This window comes from Helianthus annuus, chromosome 4 (genome assembly GCF_002127325.2).
Source record: "Helianthus annuus cultivar XRQ/B chromosome 4, HanXRQr2.0-SUNRISE, whole genome shotgun sequence".
Taxonomy (NCBI): domain Eukaryota; kingdom Viridiplantae; phylum Streptophyta; class Magnoliopsida; order Asterales; family Asteraceae; genus Helianthus; species Helianthus annuus.
Window position 1 is genome coordinate 37183116 of NC_035436.2, and position 11284 is coordinate 37194399.

Genomic DNA, 11284 nt, shown 5'->3' on the forward strand with positions numbered 1-11284 from the left:
CACTCTGTTATCGTACCATTCACCACCTTCAAAGCAAACACTCAGATCATGACACTGTTTGGCAGTGTGGTAATCCTTACTTTTCCTATAAGCTTGATTTGACTTTTGAGCACTCTGGTCAAACCTGCACCACTTATTACCAACTTTTTGTAAGTTTTGATTTTCCACTTTTTGTGATTTTTTATCACGATTGGATGATTGAACTGATGAACTTTTATTGTTTTTTTGAAGATTTTTCAAAATTTTAACTTTTTGTTTATGTTCTATATTCTTCTTCAAAGTTTTTGCGTTGAGCATTCACCTTTTTCAGTCAACTGTAAAACAGTTTCTTGAAACTTTTCTTTTAATTTCAAAAATATTTTCTTTTTCTCATTTTCATCATCAGTTTTATCATCACAATCTTCAATTATGACTTTGTCATAATTTGTGACATTGTCACTTGTTGGAATTTCAATGATCGGTTTTGGACATAAATGATTCAAAAATATTGATGAAGTCACAAAACCTTTCAATTTGTTCTCCAATTCATCAATTTTATTTCTAGCACACTCAACTTCACTTTCAAGTTGAGTGATTTTCTCAAGATGAGAATTTATTGCTTTTTCATTTTCAATTTTATTTTCTTCAAGAACAAATTTTTCATTTTCAAAAGCTTTTATTTGATTTTGAAATTTTGATTCATTTTCTTTTAAATTTTTGTTTTCCAATTTTATCCAAAAATCTTCATTTTCTGAAGATTTTATTTTGTTTTCAAAAAATTTTTCAATTTTCAATTTTTCATTTTCCAAAAATGTTATTTTATTTTGAAATACTTTTTCATTTTCTTTTAAAATTTTGTTTTCTAATGTCAAACTCTCCACATCCTTCAAGAGTTTGACATTATCTGATATAGATTGTTCACACTTTGAGCACACAATTTCAGGCATCCTTTCAACATCATCTTCCTTCTCAATCTTGAAAGCTGGAATTTCTTCCACATTTGTTGCCTTATGATTCCTCATTTTCGCAGCTTGTTTATTTTTGAGCATATCCAATTTTGCGGCAAGAAACATATTATACAAATCAGGTGAACATAATACTTTATAAAATTCAAGTTGTTTAATTTCTCCACTGTCATCATCACTCTCTTCATCTGATGAGTGATAAAAAACCGGAGCTTTTTCTGAAACAACTTCTGAAGCCTTTTCAACTTTTTCTGAATCAACTTCTAAAGCCTTTTCAGCTTTCTCTAAAACAACATCTGAACCCTTTTCTTCTAAAACTGGTTCTTTTGAAACCAGTTTTTCTGAAACCGGTTCTTCTTCGATCTTTATAGGACTATACTGTTCAGATTCGTAGTAAAAATATGCTATCACTTCTACAGATTCCATGTTTTAGTAACAAGTTTCAACAATTCTCAAATTTCACGCGAAATGCAATTTCAAACGAAAAGCCTTTTGATGCGAAATGACTATTGGTACGAAATAATCTTTCAAAACGAAATGACACTTTTACATAGAATGGCACTTTGGTGCGAAATAGATCTTTGACACGAAATCGATTTAGTGCGAAATGATTGATTTCGTATGAAAAGAAATGGTTTCGCGCGAAATGAGAGACTGGTTCACACGAAATGACACTTTTGACGGGAAATGAGTTGATTTCGTGCGAAATAAAGTTATTTCGTACGAAATGAAGTACTGTTTCACACGAAATAAGCTATTTCGTACGAAATGCTGCTGATGTAACCTGTTCGATCAGTCTAGGTCGATTTTAGGTCTGATTCTTTCAAGGATTTGTTAAAACATTGTTTCGATTGTTATTTGTGAAAATCGGCCCATTTTAACCGTGAAAATTTGATTAATTTTGAAAAGAAGGTGTAGAAATCAGAATTTTCCAGCGAAAACAAGCTAAATGGTAAGAACTCTTCCTCCTGAGCTCTGATACCACATGTAGGATCGTTGTGCGACCTAAACGAGTCGAACAGAAGAGTTCTTAGACAGAATCAGAGGCGGAATTCATTGATTCAGTCTTCGTTCAGCTTGAATGACACTAGAATATCATTAATCTGTCTAGTTTATTGATTTCACAACAGTTTACAGGCTAGAGACACTTCGACAGCACTTCGGCATCGGAATCAAGAAGCATACAAACGAAATGACAGAACATCTATATATAGGCTAGCTATTTCGCACGAAACAGGCTCAAGCGAAATGATTTGATTCATTTCGTACGAAATGGAATTCCATTTCGTACGAAATGACTGTTTCTCATTTCGTGCGAAATGACTATCATATGCCTTTTCCTATTTTTCTCGTACTACGTGTCCTGATCTATCATTTCTAGTACAAGACTCGAACGAAGATGAAGTCGACAGACGTATGCACCAACAGAACCCAAGGATTGGTCCTTTTGCAAATTTAACAAGCATTGCGCAGATAGCTATTATGGAACCCAAGAATTGGTGGGTTAACTTTGGTGCTCAAACTCCTTTTCTCCAGACTTTGGCTTTTAAATTACTTGGACAACCTAGTTCTTCTTCCTATGTTGAGTACTTATGCATTTATTCATCCGCTAAGGTGGAACAAGTTGACTACAAGTCGTGCCGAAAACTTGGTGTACATCCATAATAATCTACGACTTTTGTCAAGGAATCCGAATGATGATGCAAAGATGTGGGATGTGGGTGGAGATGCTTTTGATTCAATGGAAGATCTTGGGTTTTTGGAGGTTGCCGATCTTTCGTTAGATGAACCGGAATTTAAAAACGATTTGATTATTGATAATTAATTGGTTTGATTATTTAAAATCCCTAGCACGGACGAGGTGTTACAGTTTTTATAACATAAAAATATTTTCAAAAGAACAAAATGTGACACAAGTTTATTGGAAACATTGATTTGATAATTTATGACCAATGGGGGTAAAGACCGTAGGTAATGAACCATGAGCGTGAGTAAGTGGTTGACATGCCAACTTACATGTATATTAGAAAGGTGGAATTGTATTATAAAAACCCCTAGTAAGAAGCTTGACGCACAAAACAAGTAACTTGGATGAATAACAGTGTTTTTATAGCCACTCTATCCACGAAATCTTAAATTTCCTCTTATTAGTTGAATACCAAAGAAAAGAAAAATACACGCCATCAAATAAAGTATAACTTTGCATGTTCTAATGTCGGCTCACGTTCACACGAACACTGTGCCCCACCCATGTACGAGTTGGACATTAGTAGGCTCCCGTTAGTTACACAACAACAATTAACCATTTAGCCTATGAAATGCTTCCATGTGTCACTTTTGTGTTTTTATTACGATTTTCGTTTGATTTTTCTTAAATAAATTTTGTTCATTAGTTTAGTAAATAAATAAAAACTCAATACATAGTCTTGCTTATTTTTTCATGACATTCCAATGTATACTTTAGTAAAAAAAAACAGAGTTGTTTTACTATATATATAGTGAGAGAGAGGAAGTGTAGAATAAAAAAGCCCTAATCCTACATTGCGTACGCGATGCGAACAGCCGTACACAAGTCCCTAATTCATTTTTCCTACATATGGGTATATCAGACTCTCCATTCAATCAGCAGAGGGCAAATTAGACAATTCCAGATCCCGATTAGTTCGTTACACCACTATCCTGGTAATTATGATTCGTATTAGAGCTATGTTACTCAGTTCCTTTAATTCCCTTATGATCTGGAATTGAATCATATCAGAGAGATGTTACTCAGTTTTTTTAATTCCCTTATGATTTGGAATTGAAAATTCGCATGTTTATAATAAAAATTTCGCATGTGCATGTTTACATGATAATAATAAATTCGCATGTATATGTTACTTTTTGATTTACATGATAATAATAAATTCGCATTTGTATGTTACTTTTTATTTACATGATAATAATAAATTCGCATGTGTATGTTACTTTTGAATTCGCATGTGCATGTTTGATACAAATGAAAATGCGTGTTGACAAATGAAATGGGAATCGCATGTGCATGTTACATTATAATAAGATTCGCATGTGCATGTTGATACAAATGAAAATGCATGTTGACAAATGAAATGGGAATCGCATCTGTTCCAAGAAAATGGGAAATGCATGTTGAAAAATGAAAATGGGAATCGCATGTGTTGCAAAAAGCAATGTTCGCATGTTATTTTTAATACAAAAATCACATGTTGTAAAAAGTACCAACATCGCTTGCTGTAAACAATGTTCGCATGTTATTTTTAATACAACATCACATGTTGATATTGAATTGCAGAAGAGTCGGTTGGAGAAGAAGAAGGTACCGAACGAAATTACCGGGATTTTGATAGAGAAATTATCAATTTTATCCTTCGTGAATGTATATTAATTTGATTAATTTAATGATATAAATTAGTTTCGCCCGCGTTTGATGAATTGAAGATCGTATGGCTGTGGGCATCGCGTACATAATGTAGGATAAGAGATATTATACGTTAACCAGCCTCTCTCTCTCTCTCTCTCTATATATATATAGAAACGGGATCAGGAGAAAACGACAAAAAGTGTGAGAACGGTGAGAACGCATCCTGGCCGAACACGTGGTTTGGGGCATGATCAGGGTCCAAGTGGTTTTTATTGTCTTTGTAGTATTCTTCTCCTTTCACGATTTTCGCGTTTGACATGCTTCTTTATTTTTTGCGTGCAAGATAATTTTCGCGTTATGTAGATTTATTAATTATTTGGCGTTTTACTGTTTTTTTCTCAGATTTCTTCTCATTGAATTAATTCTTTTTGTGTCACATATTTAATTTTTTGGTGTTATGGCTTTTTCCATGTCATTTTTGGCGTTTTGTATCTTTTTGTTAATAATTCATTACCATAGATTAATATTTTATAAAACTATAATAACACGAAAATCAAAATAAACTAATAGTCTTCCGTAGGTGGGATTACATCAGAGATGTACCCATCGCTTTGTTCATCACTATCTTCAGATTCTTCATCATCAAATTTCATTTTTGTGTATAACGCCATTAGCTCGTCTCTTCTTTGCTACAGCCTAATCTTGAATATCACTGCATCCTTGGATTTTGGATCGTTTGAAGGTATTAAATCACAGAGTTGTTCAATGATAGATAGCAACCCTGTCTTCAACATTTCTTCCATTGGCCTTGAATATTGCACCTCGTTTTTATAAGTCAATTCAAGTGTTCCTTGTTACTCATGCAATACCCAACTGCTAAGTTTTGATATATGAGTATCTTCAATATCATCATCATCTTCTACTGGAAACTTTCTCTCCAGTCTTTTTATTACAGTTCTCGTTCTTTCACAATCGTTGTCTCTTGGAACCTCAAGGGCCAGGATATCATTCTGAACATTTTCATTCATTCCCATCGTGGCTTTTATTGTTCTTACCTTTACCCTTCTCCTGTCAAAGAACTTTATGATGAATCGTTTCTCTTTCCTTTCAAACCTCCATGCAATAACCATAGCCATTTTTTAAATTTTTTGGCGTTTTGGAGAATATGTGGCGTTTTAGTCTTTTTGGCGTGTTTGAGCTTGGGTTCTGATGGTCTTCTTTTATATTCACTTTTTTTCCCACGTATGTCAGGTAATTATGGCGTTTTGAAAAAGATAAATAAATTTAATATAATAAATGTTAGTAATTATGTTTTCCATCGTTTCATTTTACTATTTTTTGTAGTTTACCGTGTTTTGTTTTCAGACTCAACTGTTTTAATGGTGCAACACGTCAAATCTTTTGACGGCTGTAATTATGGCGTTTTGTTTTCCAATGGCGGTTAGATAACTATTGGACTTTTTTTGTTTTATATTCTTTGCACGTTGTTTCACGCTTTTTTTATAATATTAGTTATTCAAATTAATTTTAGAGTTAATTGCCATTTTAGTCCCTGTGGTTTGGGCCATTTTGTCAGTTTAGTCCAAAGGTTTCATTTTTAACATCTGGATCCAAAAAGGTTTCATCGTTGCCATTTTGGTCCAACTGACTTAACTCCATTCATATCTGTTAAACCTGCCAAGGGCATTTTTGTCAGATATGGATGGAGTTAAGTCAGTTAGACCAAAATGAAATGACAAAAATGTCCTTGGCAGCTTCAACATATATGGATGGAGTTAAGTCAGTTGGACCAAAATGGCAACGATGAAACCTTTTTAGATCCAGATGTTAAAAATGAAACCTTTGGACTAAACTGGCAAAATGACCCAAACCACAGGGACTAAAATGGCAATTTACTCTTAATTTTATTATAGTTTGTTAGTTTTTTTGGGGGCGTTTTTATGGCATTATGGCGTTTTATACGTATTTGCTAATTTTGGCGTTTTATTATATTTTTCATTATAGCATTAATATTATTTTGTTGTTTATTATCTGACATTACAAAACAAACAATAGATAAAGAAAATTAAAAAAAAAAACAAAGTAGAAGCAATTTATAATTTTAAATCTTCACTGTCATCATTCTCTTTTTTCTTTTGAAACTACAAGAATTGTGACAAATAAATGGCGTTTTGGGTTTGGCGTTGTTTATTTTCTTTGTTCATGTGTTGAATGTCCTTATGGATGTTAGAGACATAGAGCGACCCCCTGTGGGTGGATGCTATCTGCCTGTGGTCTTCATTATATTCATTGAGGCCAAAGTAGCATTTACACTGGTATAGGTCTTTTCTTATCATCCAAACCTTCTTCAGGAACAAAGATGACAGTATGACATATGGGTGTGATCAGTCCCTATTTTTTCAATTTTGTCCATCTCATGCAGCAAAATCTTTCTACACTCACGTAATAAATCATTAAATGAAGCTTCATGCAGAACATTACTGAGGATCAAAGAAAAGATGTTTGCTGTCGTTGTATTTTTTTTGGCATTTTACATTGAGTTGCAAATTTTTTTAGCAACCACTGTGTGTTTTTTGTGTTTTTTGGTGTGATAAACGGAAAGTGGTGAGGCGTTTCTATTTATAGAATTTTTTTGGCACGTAGTTTAGGCGGGATGTTATTTTTATAACAAAAAATACAATTAACATTTATCCGGATGTAAACTTTGGTGTTATATATAATGGCGTTTCATATTTTATGGCGTTTTTGTAGCTAGAGAGCTTAAATAAAAACATAGAAAAAAGTATGCAGTGATAAAATTGGCGTATTGTATTTATTTGGCGTTTTTTTTTCAATGGCATTTTATATGAGGAATGGTTTTTTACTTTTTTACCCTTAATGACGCGCGTCCACGTAATAAAATTGGTGTTATTTAGTAAAATGCCACCGCACCAATCTAGTCCATAGATTGTTTTGATCGAACGATCAATAAGCGTTCTCACCATTCTCACACTTTCTACCGTTTTCTCTAAATCCTGACCCTATATATATATATATATATATATATATATATATATATAGAAACGGGATCAGGAGAAAACGCTCAAAAGTGTGAGAACGGTGAGAACGCTTCCTTGCCCAACACGTGTCCCCCGGCATAGAGAAGGGCGGAGGGGCTTTTTTGTCTTTTCATTCTTCTTTTATTTTCCGAACGCGGTATAATATTTATGGCGTCTAAGTTTTTTTGGCGTTAATTGTATTTTTTAAACTTTTTGGCGTTGAATTAATTGTTTTTGTGTCACATATATATTTTTTTTGGCGTTATAGCGTTTTCTGGTTAGTTTTTTTGCGTTTTGTATAATAATTCACTACGAGTTATTAAAATTTGCATAAGATTACAGAAGACCAATTTTTTTGGCGTTTAGTGAATTTTTTGGCGTTTAATACCCTTTTTACAAGGTACTTTGCCAGCAGCTGTTCTCCCAGTTTTCATACTACTAGCGTTTTGGTGTTTGTAGTTTTTGGCGTTTTATATAATAATTTATTTTATTTATAGATAATTAGATAACAAAACAACATATAACTTGATATCAAAACAATATAAAATGAAAACAAAAATAATACAAAATGGTAATTTAATTTTTCTTCCGAATCTTCAATGTCATCAGCCTCTTCCTTCTTGAATTTGTTTTTGGCGTTTTGAACCTTTTTTGAATACTTTAGCTAGATGCCAACTTTCCTTCATAAACCCCGTTTTTTTTAGAAGAAGCTACTTAGTGGCAACCTGTTTTTTGGTGTGATATTCTTGTTTGGTGGCATGTCATTAAAGATCAACTCTTGCTTGATGCTATTTGTAATAATGGAGTCCAAAATAGCATTTTACCCTTGTGTTGATCCCTTTATTACATTCAAATAATCATCAAGAACAACGCTCACATGATGGCATATCACTGTCATCAGTCTCTTTTTCTTGAATATTTGTCCATCTCATTCAGCAAATTATTATTGAGTTAACCCCCTCAGAAAAAGGATCCATTTCAGTGAAAGCTTTGCCATCTGTGGCGTTTTAAAGGGAGTGGTTTCTAGAGTATATGGCATTTTTGTGTTTTTCTGGGTGTGATTAATTTCAATTTGTATAGACCCATCTCTTATAGGAGTTTTTTGGCGCGTAGTTTAGGCGGGACATTTTATTGTAATAAATGATAGTAATAAAGTAACTGTCTTTTCAGTTACTGTTTTTTGTATTTACTGTGTTGATCAGCTTTTATCAGTTTTATAGGTTATAGACATCCCATCTTCTAAGTTTGGCTTTTTTTTAAATGGCCTTATGCAGACCAACATGTCAAAATACAATAACGGAGTAAATAAAATATTAAGCAGGAAAAATATTTTTTGTTATTTTTGGCGTTTTGTTAGGGTTAACCATTTTTTAGTATAATTTTGGTGTTTTGCTAATAAAGATAGAAATATATCATTTAATTATCTTAAAAAAAAAAAGATTACATAGAAGAAAAAAAAAAGAGGAAAAAAAATTAAAATCCTTCGTCAGAAGGTACTTTATCTGAATAGTATCTATCACTTGTGTCATCTTCTTCCTCCTCGGAGTCTTCATCTTGATCTTCATCCATGTCATCATATTCACCTTCATCAGCTTCTTGTTCCTGAAGATTTTGAAGCCTCCACCTGAACATGTCTTGCATTAACTCCAATTTTGAGTCTATTTCTGTGTTGGTACAAGTGGCGTTATGCAATTCTTCAATGAAACTCAGTCGCTGCTTTGTCATGATGTTCTCTAGCCAGTAGACTTCCTGCTCTCCGTTGTCGTATGTGATCTTCACCATGTCTGTTTCATCATCAAAACGCCATGATGTCATGACAGGGTCTGGCTTCACATTTACTTTGATTGGTCCAAATTTGCTGGTTAGTGCTTTCATAAGCATATGCGTTTCATGGCATTCGTTGTCTAGAGCGATGCCAATGGATAAGATTTGCCTCTGTATCTCTTCTTCCATTTTCAGAATTGCCTTGACCGTCTTAACATACACCCTCCTTCTGTTGTCAAAATGGATGACGTATCGCCTGATTCCCAAAGTGTATCTCCACGAAACGACTGTTGCGATTTTTGGCATTTTGTTTATGTTGGCGTTTTTGGTTAAAGATGGTTTTTTTTTTTTTTTTTTTTTTTTTTTTTTTTTTTTTGCAGAAAATGGATAGATTGAAGTTATTATGGAAGCTATGTTTTTACATTTGTTTATATAATGATGTTTTTGGCGCGTAATTTAGGAGGAAATTTCTTCTAATAAATGTTAATAACTGAAATTCAGTTATTTGTGTTCTTTCATCTTCCTGTAATATTCAACGCGTTTTATTTTTAATTTTTGGCGTTTTGTTTTTAATGGCGTTTTATTTTTTGTATGACGTTTTATCATTTGATTTGATGGTGTTTTAAGTATGAGCGGTAAAAGACCCTTTTATCCTTAATGAAGCGCGTCCCACATAATAATATTGATGTTATTTACGAAAATGCCACCGCGCAATCTAGTCCATGGATTGTTTTGATCGGACAATCCATAAGCGTTCTCACCGTTCTCACACTTTTCACCATTTTTTCTAAATCCTGACCCTATATATATATATATATATATATATATATATATATATATATATATAGGGGTATATATATATATATATATAGGGGACCGCTAAAATGAAAACCACCTCCAATTGTAAGAACCATGAGAACTACACCGTATGGGGCGAGTTGGACCAAAATTTTTTTCATAAACGTAGATGCGTGTATTATAAACACATTTGTAAAAAAAATTCAAAAAAAAAAAATGTCGTGTGTGTAGTTTTGAGCACCACAAGTTTGTGTTTACAGGTACCGTATTGTAAAAAAAATTCAAAAAAAATGTCGTGTGTGTAGTTTTGAGCACCACAAGTTTGTGTTTATGGGTACCGTAACGGGTACCGTAAATTTTATTAAAATTTATGGTACCCGTAAACACAAACTTGTGGTGCTCAAAACTACACACACGACATTTATTTTGTTTTTTTTACAAATGTGTTTATAATACACGCATCTATGTTTATGAAACAAAATTTTGGTCCAACTCGCCCAGATCAAAAAGTTCTCATGGTTCTTACAACTGGACTTGGTTTTCAATTTAGCGGTCCCCTATATATATATATATATATATATATATATATATATATATATATATATATATATATATATATATATATATATATAGTGTGGGGTTCATTATGGAACATCAAAAAAATGGGGAACAGGGGAACCTATCTCTTGACCGTTGGATTAAAAATATCAAAGGCTGTTATTTAATTGATCTTTTGGTCAAAGAAAATACACGGAGGGGCAAATTCGGAAAAAGTAAAAAGTCTGACCCCGTTTCATTTTTTTCTTCCATTCCTGCAGGTCCCCTCATACCTCTGATTCCATGAACAACCACCGCCATCGGTGCCGTCCACCGCCGATCCTCCTTCCATGAACAACCACTGCCATGTGTGCCGTCTGCCGCCAATCCTTACGGAGTTTCTCTATTGAATAACCGGATGCTGCCGAAACACGATTTTGAACAAGCACTAAAGACGAGGTCCTTACGAAGTTTCTCTATTGAAGCCCTAACTTTCCGGATTGAGTTTTCCGGCGCCAAAATCTAAAGACCTTGATGCTTCCGAAAAACAATTTTGTAGTGTTTTACGTGTACAATTGATCAAGGATGTCAAGTTAGGGCTCTATTTAACGATAACGATGATGAATAGGCAAGTTGCGTAAATAGTTAACTTTGTAGTTGTTCAACACCACAAGTTGATCATGTTAATTTAAATTTTGTTCATTTTCGTTTTTAGTTTTGCATACACTGATTGGTTCCGAAAGTTCTACCATTAGCTATCGTATTTGATATGTTCTGTTATTGCAAGGTACGTGATGTTTTAATCAACTTTCATACATGTAATT